General features: G+C 40.2%; 1 long non-coding RNA gene across 1 annotated transcript in view; it reads left to right on the forward strand.

The window, feature by feature from the left end:
- LOC105489986 (uncharacterized) overlaps nucleotides 1–21989 on the forward strand; it is a 312911-nt gene extending 290922 nt beyond the window's left edge. Inside the window, exon 4 of the long non-coding RNA XR_011619910.1 lies at nucleotides 21190–21989. This is a non-coding gene — a long non-coding RNA (uncharacterized lncRNA). The remainder of the gene's footprint in view (nucleotides 1–21189) is intronic.
- The last annotated feature ends 115 nt before the right edge of the window (nucleotides 21990–22104 follow it).

The following is a 22104-nucleotide window of genomic DNA, read 5'->3' on the forward strand; positions in this document are numbered from 1 at the left end:
GAGAAACTAATAGTAATCAGTTTCAATTCATGAAGTGACAAGGACATTTTTGAAAAATAATTTAAAACATTTTTTCTTGCTAGCAGATTGGAAAAAAAATGAAGGTCAGAAACTCTCATGAATACTGGGGCAGGCCAGATATAGAGGAAAAACAATGACCTTTTATCATTTTAAAAGTTAAATTTAGGCTTCTTAATGGGAAATTACTATTTGTTACATTTTTGCTCTTATTTTGGCATTATCTTTTTATAATAAGAAAGTATACACTGTGTTGTTTTCTTAATAAATACTATTTTTTATCTTTAAAAAACATACAGACAAGCGTTTGTTTTATTCTATTAAGAAACTGAGTGCCCAGTGGACAAAAGACGTGCTAGTCCATTATAAAATTAGTAAGCTTCCTTAGTATTTTAGTCCAGAGGCTATTAGGTAGGGCTGAGAAAGACTGGCTTCTGTAGTGGAAGGTGAGGTTGGGGAGTTGATGGTGGGGAAAAGAAATCTGAGCCTGAGTAGGGTGGGAAGGACATCCATGTGGGATGGGGAACTGTGGCAGTGACAGGAGATTGGATATATGTATTGGGATACTGACCCAATAAGTAAATAAGATAATGGGAGCCAGATTTGACACTATTTAAGAAGAGAGTTCTACATTTGGAAAAGGAGAAAAAATGAAAGAACCAAGTGATATTAGATCAGAATAGGGGTATTGGTAGAAAGTCATTGTTTTGAAGAGGAATAGAGAGATAGATAGGCATAGAGAAATAAGTATAGACCTAATTATGTGTGTGTATCTGAATATAGGTCTAATTAATGTGTGCATATATATAAATATAAATAAATATAGATCTAAATATATGTTAGTGCATACACACACACATGCACACACACACTTCCTAGCTCTGACTGCTCAAAAAGCCCTAGAGCAGCAACATCTTAATCACGATGAGCACACATAGAGGCCAGACCGTGATACCTAAACACCATTCTCTAACTAAATGCAACCATGGTTGTTTGGAGAAATGGATGATGCCAGGACTGGGTCAGGGAAAGTGCAAGAGAAGCCTGGAAAATCTTTATGTCCCAGAATGTAAGGAAGTACTCAAAAGGTGATGGGAACACAGAAGACTCTTTGAAGGGGCTCACACAATTCAGGAATAAGTTGAGCTTCTAAGTAGGTAATGTTAGCAAAGAATTATAATCCATTCAACAAAACAGAGTTCATGAGTTCATACTACTGAAAATAAATTATTGCATAAATAAATCAGGAGAAGTGAATGCTGGACTAATAAATGCAGAAGGAATAATTGCAGTAGAAAGTCACCATTTAGCAGCCATAATAATTAAACCAAGAAACATCTATAGATATTAAAACTGAGTAGAAGTTTGATGATAAGATATTTACATAGTCTAAAAAAAGTACATTTTGCGAAATACTGATGTGTTAAGGAAAAGAAGGAGAAACTTTGGAGAAACTAGGCAGATAACACCTTAATATAATTATCACAGTTAACTTACCAGAAAAGAGACAAAAAGCAAATGCGACCATTGATTGGAAGACATGGAAGAACTGAGCATCATTCTGAGAAATTCCTGCCAAAGACATACAACCTGAATCTAATTATGATGAAACATCAGACAAACTCAAATCGAGAGGCAGTCTACAAATAACTGGCCTTCTATATTCAAAAGTGTCAAGGTCATGGATAATAAGGAAAGACTGAGGAATTGTTTCAGACCAAAGGAGACAGGAGACACTGACAACTAAATATTTAAATCTGCATCGGATCCTTGTGCTCTAAGGGATGTTACTGGAAAAAACTGGCAATAATTAAATGGGAGCTGAGAGTAGGTGGTAATGACATATCAGTGTTAATTTCCTTGTTTTTATGGTTGTATTGTAGTTCTGTAGAAGAATGTCCTTGTCTGGAGGAAATTTACACTAAATTGTTGAGGAATTATAGGGTGGCATGTTGGTAACATACTCTGAAATGGTTCAGAAAAAAAGATTTTAGTATTTGTAATTTTTAAAATAATTTTGAGGCTCAGCCTGGTGGCTGATGCCTGTAATTTCAGCCCTTTGGGAGGCTGAGGTGAGCAGATCACTTGAGGCCAGGAGTTCGAGACCAGCCTGGACAACATGGTGAAACACCATCTCTATTAAAAACACAAAAAATTGGCCAGGCGTGGTAAGTCGTGCCTGTAATCCCAGTTACCTGGGAGGCTGAGACAGGAGAATCTCTTGAACCCAGAAGGCAGAGGTTGTAGTAAGCTGAGACTGCACCATTGCACTCCAGCCTGAGCAACAGAGTGCGACTCTGTCTCAAATAATAATAATAATAATAATAATAATAATAATAATAATAATATTGAAATTATCTTTAGTATGAAAAAAAGAATAAGAAGTGGCCCTGCCTTTGAGGAGACCACCGAATAGTAGAAAGTGCGAGACGATAAGATGAGATGAAGTCAGCAGAGCAGAGCAAAGGGTGGCAGTCTGGTGACATATGCATCTGGAGCCAACTGGTGCATGTTCCCATTGTAGTTTTGTCACCACCAGCAAGAAAACCTTAGGGAGATGGCATAAAGGGAATGATAATAGTATAAACTCATAGGGTCTTTATGAGGTATACAGAGCACATGGCATGTACATAATAATTGATAGCTATTGTTATTATTATTATTAGTTATCGGTGAATAAGCTCATGGTTATTTGTAGTCAGACAGCTACATCTAAATTCTGGCTCTGCCACTTACCGTGTGACCTTCTGCAAGTTGCTAATTTTTATGAGGCTCAGGTACTTCATTTAAACTAGAAATAATAATCATCGTAACTGTAGGCAGTAAAGAAACAGGGTGGTTGTGAGATTCAAATGAGATAACGCAAAATGCTTAGCACATTGTAAGCACTTGATAAGTGTTAGTTATTGCTACATAAATATAAGGCAAAAATTTAATAAATGGTCTAAGAGAAAAAGCTTGTGGCAATTTTGAGAAGAAAAAAGCGTTTGGGTGAAAGGGTAAAGGAAGCAGTAGATTGTAGGATTCTCTCGTACAATTGGGATGCTATGACTAGAAGAAGGCAGTGCCATAGGAAAGGGGAAAAACCAGTGTGGTGGTCAAGGGATAAAGAGGAGTCAACAACTATCTCTTATCATGAATAGACAAAGTATAAACACAAAGCGAGAGCTGATTTTGGGAAAAGACATTAAAGTGTCAGGGAGATGTTGGCAGGCAATGAAATTTGGCTTGAAAGAGGAGACTGGAGCATGCATATAAATTGAGGTGACAACGAAATTCTGTGAGTGAACAAGGTTTCCAAGGAGGGACACTCCATAGAAGGAAGGAAGGAGTCAGGGCTGAACTTGGGAAAGCATCAATATTTAGGGAGTACAAAGGGGAGATGTGAGAGTGGGGGAGATGGAAGAGTGATATGATAGAGGTTAAGAGAGATAGTTGGTGAACCAATCAGGAAAGTGCTAGTTCAGAGGCAGAAAAAACCAGTTTGGTTCAGCAAAAAAGGCTAAGAGCTTGAGAAGAATAAAGACTGGAAAAAGGATATCATATTGTTAGGTGGTTAATTGGACCCTGCTGAGTTACAAGAAACTGGAGAAATGAAATTTCAAGAAGTTAGGTGACAGAGGAATGAGTATATGGGTAAAGAAGGCAGGAGATTTTTCTTGAGGATACTTTAACAGCCAAAGCAGATTTATCATTAAGCAAATGAGGCTTCATTCAGGCCCTTTAACTTCCCAGATCTTTTCCAGGCTCTAGGACGTGTCCTAGCAATGCCTTCCCATGGTCATGTGATCTGTGAAACTTACATATGTAAGACATTTAATTGCTCTGAGGCTAAGAAACTCTTTCTCCTCAGGCTGTCTTGAATGAAAAGTGGAATGCCTGCTTGGGATTCAAGCATCATCTTAGAGAACTAGAGTTAAGGCTTGAGAGTCTCTGCTGTGTGGTTTGCATATGGTAGTTAACATAGAGTTAAATTATTGCTAACAGTCACAGAAATTCTTCCTCCACCCACAGGGTCAACTCACCCAGCACTGATGACAATGTGGACATGTCGTTTGACATCGGGCATTTGGAGAAATGTAGGTAGTGGAGGAGAAAAGGTCTGAAATGAACAGAGCCAGAGCTAGTATGTGGAAAGGACGTCCTCTCAATCATGAGATGTGTAAAATTACAAGAGACGATCTGGTTCTTGTCAAGAACCAATCAGAATGTGAATTCTCGCCTATCAGATAAGATAACCTAAGATGCATAATATTTCATTATCATGAGAAATCAATGGCAAACTGGTTTAATGGGTGTTGTCCGTTCGAAGAAGATTAAAGATTAGTCACAGCACAAGAAAATTTGAAATATTTTGAAATATTTCAGCTCAGATATGAAACTTGATAAGAGATTTTGCAAATTGAAAAAAATTTCTACAACCTTATTTATTATCAATAATGAAATAGGAAGCTAAGACTTTTAAAAACTATAAATATATAAATATTGTAATTAAATGTACTGGATAAAAGATTAAATCCTTGCTAAATAAAGAGGCAAACTAAGAGAATGCAGTTAAAAAACAGAAGAAGAGGCCAGGCAGTTAATAAAATATTACATTATTTTGTAGATTTTGTGATGTTTGTGGTATTTGTTCATTTTTTTAAAAAGGATACTTTATTTCATCTTTTCCTTATTCTAAATAAGTATTCATTTGCATCTATTTTTAAAATTTATGTATTTAAATTCTTTACCTTAAAGAACCTCTCCTCTCCCCTACCCCCAACTATATCAGCTTCGGGCCCTTCAAAACCTGAATCCACTCTTATGTAACAGAAGTAGTAGTGCTTCTTGCCAGGAGTGTACTCAGGCTTGAACAGAGTTAGGATGTCAGCTTTGGCCATGGTGGGACATTAAATATTTCATTATTAGCAATTTTTAGGATAGGGTTGACCTGAGCCTTTTGTATGCAGAGAGAAGATGCTGGCTGTAAGGAAAAAAACCACTCATGTAATAGGGATACTTTTTGGAGCAGGTCTCACAAAAATGGAAATGAACAGGTTAAGACAGAGTGAAGAGAATGACTTTCAAAGGCACATTAAATAGAGAGCTGTGAAGGAGGAAAGAGGGAAAGTGGCTTTTGTGGAGGGGTATGAGGGAGCTTTATTTCTGTGGCCTTAATGTTCTAGTTCATATGGAAGCCAAGCTATGAACTCAAGTCTCAGGGATGGGTATTTTTTAGGGGTTTTCTGAACCTGAGAAGGTCACTCATAACTATTTTGCAAAATGAAACTATTAAATACAGTGATGGGCCTGCTCTCATTTTCTCAAACTCTACTGAGTCATCCTAAGATAGTGTACCCAGATACCCTGCTGCAGGCTTGGCAGTAACAGTAACTGTCTCAGATGAAGAGTGAGTTCAGAGGTAATGCTATTCTAGTGTTAGCATGATCGGAGAATACAACTGAGGTAACCGTGTAATCTTAGTGAGAAGAATGTCGAGTGGTGAGCTTGAGTTGTTGCCTAAAAAAAAGAAACAACAATTTATTTATATATGGCCTTACTCCACACAGGATTTAAGGTGGCTTATAAGAATGTGTGTGATAAAATAGCAAGATGTGGTCCATAAATAAAAAATCAAGGCTGGAAAAAGCATAAAACATAGATAAGAAGACTTCAGATGTGGCTTGTCAGTGGTCTTCAAATAACTGTAGGATTGTCACGTGGAAGAGCATTTTGGGATATTTGGTATGTAGGTTCGAGAACATGAGGGTATGTGTGTTGTAGTCTATTTGGGCTGCTCTAACAAAATACCATGAACCAGGTGGCTTATAAACAACAGAAATTTATTTATTTATTTATTTATTTATTTTTATTATTATACTTTAAGTTCTAGGGTACATGTGCACAACATGCAGGTTTGTTACATATGTATACATGTGCTATGTTGGTGTGCTGCACCCATTAACTCGTCACTTACATTAGGTATATCTCCTAATACTATCCTTCCCCCCTACCCCATCCCCACAATAGGCCCCAGTGTGTGATGTTCCCCTTCCTGTGTCCAAGTGATCTCATTGTTCAATTCCCACCTATGAGTGAGAACATGCAGTGTTTGATTTTCTGTTCTTACACTAGTTTGCCAAGAATGATGGTTTCCAGCTGCATCCATGTCCCTACAAAGGACACGAACTCATCCTTTTTTATGGCTGCAGAGTATTCCATGGTGTATATGTGCCACATTTTCTTAATCCAGTCTGTCACTGATGGACATTTGGGTTAATTCCAAGTCTTTGCTATTGTGAATAGTGCCACAATAAACATACGTGTGCATGTGTCTTTATAGCAGCATGACTTATAATCCTTTGGGTATATACCCAGTAGTGGGATGACTGGGTCAAATGGTATTTCTAGTTCTAGGTCCTTGAGGAATTGCCACACTGTTTTCCATAATGCTTGAACTAGTTTACAGTCCCATCAACAGTGTAAAAGTGTTCCTATTTCTCTACATCCTCTCCAGCACCTGTTGTTTCCTGATTTTTTAATGAGTGCCATTCTAACTGGTGTGAGATGGTATCTCATTGTGGTTTTGAATTGCATTTCTCTGATGGCGAGTGATAATGAGCATTTTTTCATGTGTCTGTTGGCTGTATGAATGTCTTCTTTTGAGAAGTGTCTGTTCATATCCTTTGCCCACTTTTTGATGGGGTTGTTTGTTTTTTTCTTGTAAATTTGATAGAATTCTTTATAGGTTCTGGATATTAACCCTTTGTCAGATGAGTAGATTGCAAAAATTTTCTCCCATTCTGTAGGTTGCCTGTTTACTCTGATGGTAGTTTCTTTTGCTGTGCAGAAGCTCTTCAGTTTAATTAGATCCCATTTGTCAATTTTGGCTTTTGTTGCTGTTGCTTTTGGTGTTTTAGACACGAAGTCCTTGCCCATGCCTACGTCCTGAATGGTATTACCTAGGTTTTCTTCTAGGGTTTTTATGGTTTTAGGTCTAACATTTAAGTCTCTAATCCATCTTGAATTAATTTTCGTATAAGGAGTAAGGAAAGGATCCAGTTTCAGCTTTCTACTTACGGCTAGCCAATTTTCCCAGCACCATTTATTAAATAGGGAATCCTATCCCCATTTCTTGTTTTTGTCAGATTTGTCAAAGATCAGATGGCTGTAGATGTGTGGTATTATTTCTGAGGGCTCTGTTCTGTTCCATTGGTCTATATCTCTGTTTTGGTACCAGTACCATGCTGTTTTGGTTACTGTAGCCTTATAGTATAGCTTGAAGTCAGGTAGCGTGATGCCTCTAGCTTTGTTCTTTTGACTTAGGATTGTCTTGGCAATTTAGGGTCTTTTTTGGTTCCAAAAAAGCAGTTTTTTCCAATTCTGTGAAGAAAGTCATTGGTAGCTTAATGGGGATGGCATTGAATCTATAAATTACCTTGGGCAGTATGGCCATTTTCACAATATTGATTCTTCCTATCCATGAGCATGGTATGTTCTTCCATTTATTTATGTCCTCTTTCATTTCAATGAGCAGTGGTTTATAGTTCTCCTTGAAGAGGTCCTTTACATCCCTTGTAAGATGGATTCCTAGGTATTTTATTCTCTCTGAAGCTATTGTGAATGGGAGTTCATTCATGATTTGGCTCTCTGTTTGTCTGTTACTGATGTATAAGAATGCTTGTGATTTTTACACGTTGATTTTGTATCCTGAGACTTTGCTGAAATTGCTTATCAGCTTAAGGAGATTTTGGGCAGAGAGTATGGGGTTTTCTAAATATACAATCATGTCATCTGCAAACAGGGACAATTTGACTTCTTCTTTTCCTAACTGAATACCCTTGATTTCTTTCTCTTGCCTGATTGCCCTAGCCAGAACTTCCAACACTATGTTGAATAGGAGTGGTGAGAGAGGGCATCCTTGTCTTGTGCCAGTTTTCAAAGGGAATGCTTCCAGTTTTTGCCCATTCAGTATGATATTGGCTGTGGGTTTGTCATAAATAGCTCTTATTATTTTGAGATACATTCCATCAATACCGAATTTATTGAGAGTTTTTGGCATGAAGGGCTGTTGAATTTTGTCAAAGGCCTTTTCTGCAGCTATTGAGATAATCCTGTGGTTTCGTCTTTGGTTCTGTTTATATGCTGGACTACATTTATTGATTTGCATATGTTGAACCAGCCTTGCATCCCAGGGATGAAACCCACATGATCATGGCAGATAAGCTTTTTGATGTGCTGCTGGATTCGGTTTGCCAGTATTTTATTGAGGATTTTTGCATTGATGTTCATCAGGGATATTGGTCTAAAATTCTCTTTTTTTGTTGTGTCTCTGCCAGGCTTTGTTATCAGGATGATGTTGGCCTCATAAAATGAGTTAGGGAGGATTCCCTCTTTTTCTATTGATTGGAATAGTTTCAGAAGGAATGGTACCAGCTCCTCCTTGTACCTCTGGTAGAATTTGACTGTGAATCCGTCTGGTCCTGGACTTTTTTTGGTTGGTAGGCTATTAATTATTGCCTCAATTTCAGAGTCTGCTATTGGTCTATTCAGGGATTCAACCGCTTCCTGGTTTAGTCTTGGGAAAGTGTAAATGTCCAGGAAATTATCCATTTCTTCTATGTTTTCTGGTTTATTTGCATAGTGGTGTTTATAGTATTCTCTGATGGTAGTTTGTATTTCTGTGGGGTCGATGGTGATATCCCCTTTATCATTTTTTATTGTATCTATTTGAGTCTTCTCTCTTTTCTTCTTTATTAATCTTGCTAGCAGTCTATCAATTTTGTCGATCTTTTCAAAAAACCAGCTCCTGGATTCATTGATGTTTTGGAGGGTTTTTGTGTCTCTATCTCCTTCAGTTCTGCTCTGATCTTAGTTATTTCTTGCCTTCTGCTAGCTTTTGAATGTGTTTGCTCTTGCTTCTCTAGTTCTTTTAATTGTGATGTTAGGGTGTCAATTTTAGATCTTCCCTGCTTTCTCTTGCGGGCATTTAGTGCTATAAATTTTCCTCTACACACTGCTTTAAATGTGTCCCAAAGATTCTGGTATGTTGTATCTTTGTTCTCATTGATTTCAAAGAACATCTTTATTTCTGCCTTCATTTCGTTATGTACCCAGTAGTCATGCAGGAGCAGGTTGTTCAGTTTCCATGTAGTTGAGCGGTTTTGATTGAGTTTCTTAGTCCTGAGTTCTAGTTTGATTGCATTGTGGTCTGAGAGACAGCTTGTTATAATTTCTGTTCTTGTACATTTGCTGAGGAGTGCTTTACTTCCAACTATGTGGTCAGTTTTGGAATAAGTGTGATGTGGTGCTGAGAAGAATGTATATTCTGTTGATTTGGGTTGGAGAGGTCTGTAGATGTCTATTAGGTCTGCTTGGTGCAGAGTTGAGTTCAATTCCTGGATATCCTTGTTAACTTTCTGTCTCGTTGATCTGTCTAATATTGACAGTGGGGTGTTAAAGTCTCCCATTATTATTGTATGGGAGTTTAAGTCTCTTTGTAAGTCTCTAAGGACTTGCTTTATGAATCTGGGTGCTCCTGTATTGGGTGCATATATATTTAGGATAGTTAGCTCTTCCTGATGAATTGATGCCTTTACCATTATGTAATGGCCTTCTTTGTCTCTTTTGATCTTTGATGGTTTAAAGTCTGTTTTATCAGAGACTGGGATTGCAACCCCTGCTTTCTTTTGTTTTCCATTTGCTTGGTAGATCTGCCTCCATCCCTTTATTTTGAGCCTATGTATGTCTCTGCATGTGAGATGGGTCTCCTGAATATAGCAAACTGATGAGTCTTGACTCTATCCAATTTGCCAGTCTGTGTCTTTTAATTGGATCATTTAGTCCATTTATATTTAAGGTTAATATTGTTATGTGTGAACTTGATCCTGTCATTACTATATTAGCTGGTTATTTTGCTTGTTAGTTGATGCAGTTTCTTCCTAGCATCGATGGTGTTTACATTTTGGCATGTTTTTGTAGTGGCTGGTACTGGTTGTTCCTTTCCATGTTTAGTGCTTCCTTCAGGATCTCTTGTAGGGCAGGCCTGGTGGTGACAAAATCTCTAAGCATTTGCTTGTCTGTAAAGGATTTTATTTCTCCTTCACTTATGAAACTTAGTTTGACTGGATATGAAATTCTGGGTTTAAAATTCTTTTCTTTAAGAATGTTGAATATTGGCCTCCACTCTCTTCTGGCTTGTAGAGTTTCTGCCGAGAGATCTTCTGTTAGTCTGATGGGCTTCCCTTTGTGGGTAACATGACCTTTCTCTCTGGCTGCGCTTAACATTTTTTCCTTCATTTCAACTTTGGTGAATCTGACAATTATGTGTCTTGGAGTTGCTCTTCTCGAGGAGTATCTTTGTGGCCTTCTCTGTATTTCTTGAATTTGAATGTTCGCCTGCCTTACTAGGTTGGGGAAGGTCACCTGGATAATATCCTGCAGAGTGTTTTCCAACTCGGTTCCATTTTCCCCGTCACTTTCAGGCACACCAATCAGACATAGATTTGGTCTTTTCACATAATCCCATATTTCTTGGAGGCTTTGTTCACTTCTTTTTACTCTTTTTTCTCTGCACTTCTCTTCTCGCTTCATTTCATTCATTTGATCTTCAATCACTGATACTCTTTCTTCCAGTTGATCAAGTCGGTGACTGAAGCTTGTGCATTTGTGATGTAGTTTTTGTGTCATGGTTTTCATCTCTATCAGTTCTCTTATGGTCTTCTCTGCATTAATTCTTCTAGTTACCCATTCATCCATTCTTTTTTCGAGGTTTTTAGTTTCTTTGTACTGGGTACGTAGTTCTTCCTTCAGCTCTGAAAAGTTTGATCAACTGAAGCCTTCTTCTGTCAACTCGTCAAAGTCATTCTCCATCCAGCTTTGTTCCGTTGCTGGTGATGAGCTGCGTTCCTTTGAAAGGGGAGATGTGCTCTGATTTTTTGAATTTCCAGCTTTTCTGCACTGCTTTTTCCCCATCTTTGTGGTTTTATCTGCCTTTGGTCTTTGATGATGGTGATGTACTGATGGAGTTTTGGTGTGTATGTCCTTTCTGTTTGTTAGTTTCCCTTCTAACAGTCAGGACCCTCAGGTGCATGTCTGTTGGAGTTTGCTTGAGGTCCACTGCAGACCCAGTTTTCCTGGATATCAGCAGCAGAGGCTGCAGAAGATAGAATATTGCTGAACAGCAAGTGTTGCTGTCTGATTCTTTCTCTGGAAGCTTCGTCTCAGGGGTGTACCCAGCTGTGTGAGGTGTGAGGTGTCAGTCTGCACCTAGTGGGGGATGTCTCCCAGTTAGGCTACTCAGGAGTCAGGGACCCACTTGAGCAGGCAGTCTGTCCATTCTCAGATCTCAACCTCCATGCTGGGAGATCCACTACTCTCTTCAAAGCTGTCAGGGACATTTACATCTGCAGAGGTTTCTGCTGATTTTTATTTAGCTATGCCCTGTCCCCAGAGGTGGAGTCTACAGAGGCAGGCAGGACTCCTTGAACTGAGGTGCGCTTCACCCAATTTGAGCTTCCTGGCAGCTTTGTTTACCTACTTAAGCCTCAGCAATGGTGGGTGCCCCTCCCCCAGCCTCTCTGCCACCTTGCAGTTATATCTCAGACTGCTGTGCTAGCAATGAGGGAGGCTCTATGGGTGTGGGACCCTCTGGGCCAGATGTGGGATATAATGTCCTGGTGTGCCATTTGCTAAGACCCTTGGTAAAGCGCAGTATTAGTGTGGGAGTTACCCGATTTTCCAGGTGTTGTGTGTCTCAGTTTCCCTTGGCTAGGAAAAGGAATTCCTTTCTGCCTTGGGCTTCTCAGGTGAGATGATGCCTCGCCCTGCTTCAGCTCTCACTGGTTGGGCTGCACCCACTGACCAGCACCAACTGTCCGACACCCCCCAGTGAGGTGAACCTGGTACCTCAGTTGAAAAGGCAGAAATCACCCATTTTCTGTGTTGCTTACCCTGGGAGCTGGAGGCTAGAGCTGTTCCTATTTGGTCATCTTGGGCGCCCCCTCGCTCAACAACAGAAATTTATTTCTCATATTTCTAGGGACTGGGAAGCCCAAGATGAAGGCACCAGCAGATTTGGCATTAGGTAAGGGCCTGCTTTCTGTTTGATAGATGGTGCCTTCTAGGTGTGTTCTTACATGGTGGAAGGGACAAGGCAGTTCCCTGGGGTCTCTTTTATAAGGGCACTAAGCCCATTTATTAGAGCTCTGCCCTCATAACCTAATTACCATCCCAAAGCCTCACATCCTGATACCAGTACCTTCAGAGTTAGGATTTCAAGGTATAAATTTTGGAGGTTCACAAACATTCAGACCATAGCTGGTGTGTGTGGTTACAGTAAGGCAGACATCAACACAACCTAAGTCAGAACTTTCTAAAAGTGAAGCTGTTCCACAGTGGCACAGATGTCGTGAGCTTCTTCTTTATCAGAGGAGGCATTTGAACAGAACTAGGTAACCTCTTTTCTGACCTCCTATGGAAGCCAGGAGATGCAATGGGTAAAGACGGGCCTCTGACATACCCTTAGAATCTGGATTCTAATGACTGGGTGACAAGAATTGTTCTTGACATTGCCCTATAAAACATGAACTATTCTGAAATGCTCCACATGATCATAATAACTTGTCAGTAGCTATTCTGAGTACCTCTATGGCCTTTAGCATTGTCACCCACCTTTGAAATGTCACTGCAAATTGTAAACCCAAAATTTCTGAGGCAATATGAGTCAGCTACATATGGGAGGGGAGGTGGAGTGAGAGCTGGGTGGGTTTTATCTACCCATCATGCCCCTGCTTTCTGGGCCACCATTCTGTAGTTTGAAGAGCTAGTGGATTCCGTTCCCTTATCATTCAATAACAAGCGGCTATTTTTCTGTGTCATATGTCAGACCCATGATAGAGCTCTGCAAGCGGAACATTGAAAAAGCAGACATGGTCCCTGTTTTCAGAGTGCTTATTACTTCATGGGAAAAATGACAGTAAAAATAATCACACATGTATATCCTACAAATTGTCACATGCATGATGAAGAAAGAAAAGAGTATTCTAAGAGACAGGATAGCTGCAATACCTGATATCGCATGAACAAAAACCATCTTTACTGAGGTCAGTTAAGTGGGGAAAGGTGGGAGTTCAGATGGAGAACATTTCAGGCAGAGGGGACAACGTGCGCAATATGAGGACGCACAGAGTGTTTGGGGAATGGGCCGAAGGTCAGAATGGTTGAGTGAAACCCAGAGAATGATGATCTGGTGATGAAAGCAGCATGAGCAGTTCAGGAGAGAAGGTCCAGGCTATGCTCATAAGCAACTTCAAGGACTTTTATCTTTATCGTGATGGTGATGGGAAACTCTTAGGGGTTTTACCAGGGGAGCAACATGATAATACTGGTGTTGTGATTAGTTTTCTTTTTCTATTTAAAAAATTAAAATCATTTTAGTTTCAGAGTAGAGACTGCAGTAGGGGTTGGGGCAAGAATAGATGTAGGAGATTGCTGAATAGGCTACACTAGTGATCAAGGTGACAGATGGTGATGGCTTGGCCAAGGGCAGTAGTGGCAAAGATGGAGAGAAGCAAATGGTTTCTCAAGGTGATCATGGGATAAAAATGAACAGGATTTGGAAATGGGTGGATGGGAGGTAAAGATGGAAATGAAAAAGTAGCATCAAAGATGGCACCTAGAAACTGGACAGACTAAGTGTTCCATTCACCGATCAGGCACGCAAAGAGAGGGCTGGTATGAGATAATGGCTGGAGCAAAACAGAATTCCTCTCATCTTGCCTGATTCAGGTTTAGAAAAGGCAACCAGTTCAACTGATTCCAATTCAGTTCAGTTCAGTTCAATTCAATCCTATCTGGTTCAATTAAAGTCACCTTATGAAGCATCTACCAAATGAGCCTCTGTGAGTGATTCAGACAAATACAAAAAACCCTCGAAGGGGTTGCATGATCATGTCTTGTACTAGGTTAGTGCCCAAATAACCAAAGCACCCCATGGAATGTGAGAAGTGCCTACAGAGAGAGATGGAATGTCACTGGGCTACAGCAGCCACTCCTCTCACCTCCAGAGGACTTGACTGACCTACAAAAAGAATTGCACTGACTTTATCTTAAAAGAGAGATGAGAGTCCATAGGCTGCCTTTGAGGTTAGTGGGCAATGAGCCATGTGGATGTGGGAAACTCACAGTTTCCCTCCCTTGGTCTACACTGAGCAAGCCCCAAGGACTGGAGTATGTACACTTGTTCTCAGCCCAGGCTCCCTCCCAGACTCCTAGCACTTCCTAAAGGATCCCTTGCTTGTGTCTTCATCTCTTCAGATAATAACTACTCTCTAATTATCCCATCTGTATTTTACAAGAGCTAATTAGAAAGTGTGTGATAACCTGGGAATTTTCTGACAAAGATAGTGCACAAATCTAGCCTGTGTATCTGGGGGTGATGCTTCCAGCCACATCTCTATTTCTGGTTACAAATGGAAAGTAGGAGCCCCCACCTCCTCTCTCCATCTCCAGCCTTGTCAGACTCGTTCACACTACTTCCCACTGACCCCTAGGTGTCCGTCTCCCACTCTCCTCCCAACTCCACTCAATCTCAGTGTAAATACCGTTCTCTCAATGCAAATACTTCTGGGAGAATTCTTATGCTTTTATTTAATTCTGGGTTTTAATAATAGTAATTAACGCTTGTACACCTCATTCCATTTTCAAAATGTGTTTCTTTACATATTTCATTTAATGCTCACACAATCTTGTGGGGCAAATATCCTTATAACAATCTTCCCCAGAGAGGCTAAGTTATTTACCCAAAGCCAGAGCACTATGCAGTGGCTGAGCTGTGAGACTCAGCATTTCATGCTCTCTTTATTCAACCAGTTGTTCTCTTCTTGTTAAAGCAAACAAATCTGTGTCAGGAGGGGAGTTTGAAGACGTTGTGAGCAGAGAGGAATTTTTTTTTTATTATCTCTTGAAATCACAAACATAAGCAGCTGTCAATTTCTCCCCATTTAATGTTAGTCCCGCTGTCAGCACAATGGCTAAGAGTACATGATGTAGAGGGAAATAGGCCTATATTTCAATACTGACCTTCAACCTCATTGTATGTGACTTTGACCAAGTAGTTACAAACTGGGAGGCTATTAGTTGCACAAACATATTCACCTCCTACGTCATAGGTTTATTGTGAAGAACAAATGAGTTAATGTATATAAGCAATAGTTTCTGAAACGTAGTGAATACTTAACACATACTTGTTTCGTGGGATAGTTATTTTTCTATTCTGGGGCTCAACTTCCTTTTTGACCTCAATCTGAACAGGGGAGGCGAACAACTTTGAAATGCTTCCTGCTGCAGTTTAACGAGAAATGACTGACGAAAATATTGTGTTGAGAAGGATTCTGAGGTTTGCTTTGGGCTTAGCTGAAATGAATAAGTATTCCTCTGTGTGTGCTGCATAATGATGTCCTTTTCTCCAGAGCTGTTTGCAGGGCCTGTCACAGTCCGTGCCTTTCCCTCTCAATTTCACTGTCTGCCTTAGGCATTTACTCAGATGCTTTTGTCGGGACCAGTCCAGCATGTTCAGACTAAATGCAGTTTCCAGCTCACAGGGGTACTGCCTGCTTGGGTGAGAGCAAAGAATTTAATGAATAGGAGCTATGTATGGATGGGCTCTAACGAGAAGGGTTAGCAGGCCAGGGATTAAAAAATAACTACACTGCAGCCACTCTGGGTGAGCCAACACATGATGTATATTTCCATCTAAATACAACACATTCATTTTGAAGACCGCAAAATAACTGTAACTTGAGATTCCCACAAATGCTTGGAAAACTGTCAGTCCTTTCTGAGTGGCAGTAGATAGAGAAGCAAGAATGCCAGTAAGAAATGTGAGATGGATTCTGAGAAACAGGGCCTGGATTAGCCTTTCAAGAAGCTAACATTCTTTAGCACTGATCTAGCATTCCAGTGTTTTGGGGATAGTATTTTTACAAAGCTTACTGATTAAACATTTGCTGATCTCTCTCCTGGAAGAATTACGGGAATACAATAATTATTATGAATGGTCTCTTAGAGCTGGTCTAATCCAAGCTTCCATTCTGTGAACTGCAGAGAAATCTAGCAGCGTGCTGTGTTTTTCTTTTGCTTCTACCGAATTTATCAATGTCTTGGGTGATTATTTGCCTGATCACAACAACATACATTCATGAATATGGATCAGCTAAAATCTGCAATTTTATGTGTTAATTTGCTCATGTCTTTAGGTGTTTATAGCAATTAAATAAGACCTTGATAAATTTGGAGGAAATAAAAAAGCTTTGATATTATGAGTGCTTATGTGGTTGAATTGCAGGCTCTGAGATAAATTATGTTTTGTACAACTATTAATTCATTGATTAGCTTATTAGACATTTTTCCATTTAGTTATATGTCTTCTTAGGAAATAAGTAAGAATAAGTTCTTGACTGCATTGTTTGGCCTTCCAGTGTTCATTTTGGCTTATGAATGCAACCGATCCTTATCTTGGCTAATATGAATATAGGTGGGCGGCTGTCTTGGTGGGGATTTATCAGGGAGGTAAAGAAATTTCTCTGTAGTGAATCAGGGCCACCACAGGGAAGGGCAGGTACTGTCACTGTCCCATCAGGTAGGACAGGATCCAGGTAGAGGGGGGCTTCATTGATATAGAGGTCACCGGTGGAGAGGAGACCGGTGACCAAGGGCTCTGACTGCCTGACAAGGAAAAGCTAAGAGTAGCAACAGCCCTGTAGAACATGGTGGTGGGAATTCCAGTGGGTGCTGTTCCAAAGGCAGGGCTTGGTAGGGCAGGGATTTGGAGTGGGTTCCACAGAAGATGCATCATCCTGGGAACTGGGATGTGCCAGGTGGAAATGGCGCTGGGGCCCAGAGGAGTGAAAGTGGGGACAATTTGGTCACAGCCCACGTTTCCAGGAAGGGATGGAGATGAGGCCACCAGATTTAGCTAATAAAAATACAGGATGTTCAGTGAAATTTAAATTTCGATTAAACAAAGAATGGTTTTAGTATGAGTGTGTCCCATGCAATATCTAGATACACTAAAAATTTACTTGTTGTTTATCTGAAATTCAACTTTAACTGGGCATCCTGTATTTCATCTGCAAACCTTAGTGTGTGTGGATGTGTAGGAGGGACACTGGTCAGCACTTGTGTACTTGGGGAAGCCTCACTGATCTGGGGATGATGGAGGGATTGGCTGTGGGGAGTCAGGGGAAGCAGGAGATGCAGCAGGATGGTTAGCATGTGTGTGTGTGTGACAGAGAGAGAGAGAGAAAAAGTGAGTGAGAAAGGGAAAGAGAGAGAGAGAGACAGACTAATTTTATGTTGGTTTTAATAGTCATTTATTTTTACAATTTCTCGTTACTTTTTTTGTTGTTTTGTTTTGCAAGAACCAGTTGCACTTGCCTTGTGTCAAAGACAGGATATTTGTTGGTTTGTAACATGAAACTATCAGACCTATGTGTGCCCAGAATGACGACGTTCCATTGAGAATGAAAATTTCAGGCCTGATGCGGTGGCTTACACCTGTAATCCCAGCACCTTGGGAGGCCGAGGCAGGCAGATCACCAGAGGTCGGGAGTTCGAGACCAGCCTGACCAACATGGAGAAACCCCATCTCTACTAAAAATGCAAAATTAGCTGGATGTGGTGGCGTAGACCTGTAATCCCAGCTGCTCAGGAGGCTGAGGCAGGAGAATCGCTTGAACCTGGGAGACGGAGGTTATGGTGAGCCGAGATCATGCCATTGCACTCCAGCCTGGGCAACAAGAGTGAAACTCCATCTCAAAAAAAAAAAAAAAAAAAAAAAAAAAAAGGAAAGAAAATTTAAATCCCTCAGAATGGTTATCTACATAACACTGAACACATGAATACTCGGAGACATTTGGATGATGGGTGTCCTTTGCATAAAAAGCCACATGACTGACTGTATTTTTCCATTTTTATTCAGATATTTTTGAAATAATGTAGACCGCCAACAGGCTCACCTCCAAGACAGAATACATAATCATTGAGGTGGGAGATTTTCAGAACTACTTCTTATTTTTTTCCCGTTTATGTGATTTGTTTTCATTTCTTCAAATCATTTTAGTGATCTACTCCATCCCCTTCCCAGTGCACAGCTCACTATCTGGCACATAGCAGATGTGGAATACATTCTCTTAAAATCATGGGTGGGTAAATGAATGCATTAGTCTTAAATCATTTATATTACAGTACAGAAATTATACTTGAGCAATGAGGAACTATTTGTTTAGAAGAGAACAGACATGTATTGAGTGTGCACTCTGAGACAGAAACTGGCCAAGACAATATGTGTGTGTATACACACACACACACACACACACACATATATTATAAGCATATATATGTACTTTTATAGACACCTTGTCCTATGGTTTGAATGTGTTCCCCAAAGTTTTCATGTTGGAAACTTGATCTCCAGGGCCATGATGTTGGAAGGTGGGACCTCATGGGAGGTGTTTGCATTGTGGGGGCGGATCCCTCATAAATGGATTAATGCTGTTATCACAGCAGTGAATTCATTATAAAAGGCCAAATTTAGCCTCATCTTGCTCTCTCTGTCACTTTGTTTGCCCTTATGCCACAGGGTGACACAGTAGGAAGACCTTCTATCTTGGTTTGTAACGTGAAACTATCAGACCTATGTGTGCCCAGAATGATGATGTTCCATTAAGAATGAAAATTTCAGGCCGGGTGCGGTGGCTCCTGCCTGTAATCCCAGCGCCTTGGGAGGCCGAGGCAGGTGGATCACCTGAGGTCAGGAGTTCGATGTAGAATAAATTCTCTTAAAATGATGGATGGTCTCTCTATCTTGATCTTCCCAGCCCCTAGAAGTATGAGAAATACATTTCTGTTCATTATAAATTACCCAGCCTGTAGATTTTGTTATAGCAGCACAAAACGGACTGAGATATCATGGAAATGAGCAGTAGTGGCCCATTACACATTTGAATAGACTCACAAGAGGATAAGTAAATTGTGAAGATCCTTATTAATTAAGAAGTAGAGCTGAGCTATGAGCCTGCTATGAGTTGTTAGGACATCTCCATTACTCTGGGTTATCTCCCCGGACTAATCTGCAGTAATTTTTAATGTTTTGGGGTCTCGTATTATTTGAGAATTTGATGAATGTCAGGGCCCTCTCCCAGAGACATGAACGTAGAAAAATATATTCTCAACTTTACAAGTAATGTAGGTTCATCATGAATCCCTAATGAATAACTCATCATTACAGAATATCAAACTTTTTTCACCTGGAGTCAGGACAAAAGATGAGAATCAGCTTGAAAGCAGGGCAGGCATAGCACACTTACAATCCTCTTCAGGAACCTTCTCTCACTGGGGATAAAGGATCAAGTCTCTTCTTTTCATACCAGGTCTGCCTAACCCTCAGGGAGCCCTTATGCTTCTTCCATTCTTAGTGGGATAACATACAGTAATGCCACATAATAATGTTTTGGTCAATTATGCATATACCACGGTGGTCCCATAGATTATAATGGAATTGAAAGACTCTTATTACCTAGCAATGTGTTAATAAGCCTGACCCTGTGTGGACCTAAGCTAACGTGTGTGTTTATGTCTTAGTTTTCAACAAAAAGTTTTAAAAATTTAAAAAGAATAGAAAAGAGCTTATAGAATAAAAATACATAGAAAGAAAATATTTTTGTACAGCTGTACAAGGTCTTTGTGTTTTAAGCTGTGACAAAGTTAGAAAAAGATGTTTATAAAGTAAAAAGTTACAGTAAGCTCAAGCTAATTTACTATTGAAGAGAGAAATTTAAAAAAGTAAACATAGCTTAGTCTAAATGTGCACTGTCTGTAAAGTCTACAGTAGTATACAGTGATATACTAGGCTATCATATTCACTCACCACTCATTTGCTGATTCAACTTCAAGTCTTGCAAGCTCCATTCATGGTAAGCGCCCTATACAGGTTTACCATTTTTATATCCTGTATACAGTAGTTTTACTGTACCTTTTCTATATGTAGAGATGTCGGGATACACAAATACCGATTGTTGTGTTACAGTTGTCTGCAGTGTTCCGTATAGTAACATGCTGTACAGGTTTGTAACCTAGGAGTTACAAACTATATAGTCTAGATGTTGGCTGTACCGTCTAGATTTGTGTTAGTACACTCTATGATGTTTGCACAACAATGAAATCACCTAAGGACATATTTCTCAGAATGTGTTCCCATAGTTAAGTGACACATGACTGTGGTTCTATTGGTAAATCTACACTGGTTTAATATTCAATAAATGTGGATGTTACAATTTTTACTTTAATATTCAACAAATGTATATTTTATAATTTCTACTTTGCTTTATTCAGTGATTAGAAAATTACTCAATAATAGTCACTTAAATAAATTACATGTCAGGTGCTTGGGGCATAGCAGTGAATAATTCAAATACAGTTTCCACCCACCCAGAGGTGCATTCCTCATGAAACAGAAGAAACCTGAGCTTCAGGTCCCCTCGCTAGCACAGCCCCTTCCAAGGTTCTGGGAGATGCTTTACGATGCATTCACATGACCATAAATTTTTTGGTAAAATATACAAAGTGAGGTATTTTTGTATTGTTCTTGAAGAACCAGTCTCCTCCCTACACTGTGGAAGCTGCAGGCACCACAAAACCTTCATCTGCCCTGTCACTATCCTCATGGAGATTAGAGTCTAGCATTGAATAAGTGATCACAGGAGTGAGGGGTTTAGGGCTGGGGCGAGAGCCTGATTGGACAAATTAAGAGATTTGGTCTTTTTAAGGGCCCGTAAAGGTTTCTTGGAGAAACTGACATTTAAGCTGAGACCTGAAGGCTTTTTTTGTTAATTTTTGTTTTTTGGCATGGGAGTAGCTGCCTCATCAGGCAGAGGGAATTGTGGGTGTCAAGGCCCTGGGCAGGGTTGGGAGAGGGCAGGGCTGGTTTGAGGGCCTGAGCTGGGTACCTACAGTTAGCTGGCTGAGCCTAGCTGGTGAGCGGAGACTAACAAAGCATTTTGAACGTTATTCTAAGGACAGTGGCATGCTGCTGAAAGGGAGTTACATAATCAGATTTGTATTAAAACACTGGAAAAATACCACTCTAGCTTTAGGGTGGAGAATGAATTTTGTTTTGCTTTTACCCTCCAGAAACGCCACCTGGAACACAGCTGTGACTTGATAAACACGTGAAATATTCTTTGGTGTGGTGAGGGGAAAACAGATTTCTCAAAGGACACGCACCATGGTGTATGAGAGGACACTGGAGCCCAGCCAGCATCTGACATGCTGAATTCAAAGTGCAGGTGAAAGTAGGACAACTGATTGATTCACAAGCTGGGATGCCTGTGTTGTTGTTTGCCTGTGTGTGTGTGTGTGTGTGTGTGTGTGTTGTGTTTTCCTGGCACCCTTCATTCGTTCCCCAGCACAGCTGGCATCAGGTTGGAAGCAGTGAGGACTGAGGGAGACTGCTAGAGGACCCAACTTGGAGAATCAGCGATCTGCGATGAAGATAAAGACAATCTCAATGTCAGCGTCCAAAATCATAAGAACCCTTTAAGAAGCTTCCAGAGCAGAAGTGACCATGCAAGAAGGGCCAATAAAGTCTAGGCAATGCATGACTGGGCGCGGTGGCACACGCCTGTAATCCCAGCACTTTGGGAGGCCGAGGTGGTTGGATTACCTGAGGTTAGGAGTTTGAGAACAGCCTGACCAACATGGTTTCACCCCATCTCTACTAAAACAAAAAACAGAAAACGAAACAAAACAAAACAAGAATTAGCCAGGTGTGGTGCTGCACACCTGTAATCCCAGCTACTCTGGAGGCTGAGGCAGGAGAATCGTTTGAACCCAGAAGGCAGAGGTGGCGGTGAGCTGAGATTGCGCCACTGCACTCCAGCCTGGGTGACAGAGTGAGACTCTGTCTCAAAAATAAATAAATAAATAAATAAATAAATAAATAAATAAATAAATAATAAAGTCTAGGCAATGCAGCAGACTGCAGACAAATGGATCTCCAGACTTCATGGGCACTTGGCTTTTGTTACTTTCATCTCCTCTATCCTT

Source organism: Macaca nemestrina, chromosome 2 (genome assembly GCF_043159975.1).
Source record: "Macaca nemestrina isolate mMacNem1 chromosome 2, mMacNem.hap1, whole genome shotgun sequence".
NCBI classification, from domain to species: Eukaryota; Metazoa; Chordata; class Mammalia; order Primates; family Cercopithecidae; genus Macaca; species Macaca nemestrina.